This window comes from Etheostoma spectabile, chromosome 2, assembly GCF_008692095.1.
Source record: "Etheostoma spectabile isolate EspeVRDwgs_2016 chromosome 2, UIUC_Espe_1.0, whole genome shotgun sequence".
Classification (NCBI taxonomy): Eukaryota; Metazoa; Chordata; class Actinopteri; order Perciformes; family Percidae; genus Etheostoma; species Etheostoma spectabile.
The window spans coordinates 10,425,032-10,425,516 of NC_045734.1; the positions used below are offsets into that span (position 1 = coordinate 10,425,032).

General features: G+C 41.0%; 1 protein-coding gene across 4 annotated transcripts in view; it reads right to left on the reverse strand.

The window, feature by feature from the left end:
* The window catches only part of cntln (centlein, centrosomal protein), an 87,256-nt gene that overhangs the window by 21,895 nt on the left and 64,876 nt on the right, over positions 1-485 (reverse strand). The gene's annotated exons all lie outside the window — the stretch shown is intronic.

Below are 485 nucleotides of genomic sequence, written 5' to 3' on the forward strand. Positions count from 1 at the left end.
CACATGAACCATGACAAAACAAAACAAATTGGCAGTACCAAACACAGATTTCTTTTGGCACATTGCAAATCACCACAAGCCTGTAAACACAAGCTTCAATGAAGAGAAGGGAGAGCATTGCAGCGCTTGGGAGCACTTTATAACCTATTTTATACAGTCTATGTTTAAAACTCACAGAAGAAAGTTGTAGCGTTTGGGATGCAGTTGGCTCGCAAAATTAAATGAGAATCAAAGTCATTTAAAAATGTAATCATGAACAAGCTTAATCGAGATCGCGGTTTTATAACAATTAATTGTGCAGGCCTACTTGTGGGTATTTCCACAACCACCTTGGCAACTGTGGAAAAAGACAGTCCAGACCCCATAGTGGGTTCTGTGCATATAGGTGATCCCTGCTATACAGTATCTAGTTGGCCCAGCATCACCAGGGAGGTGACAGTCTGTTTGCCATCAGCCTTTATTTTATTTACAGTGGTCAGCAAAGG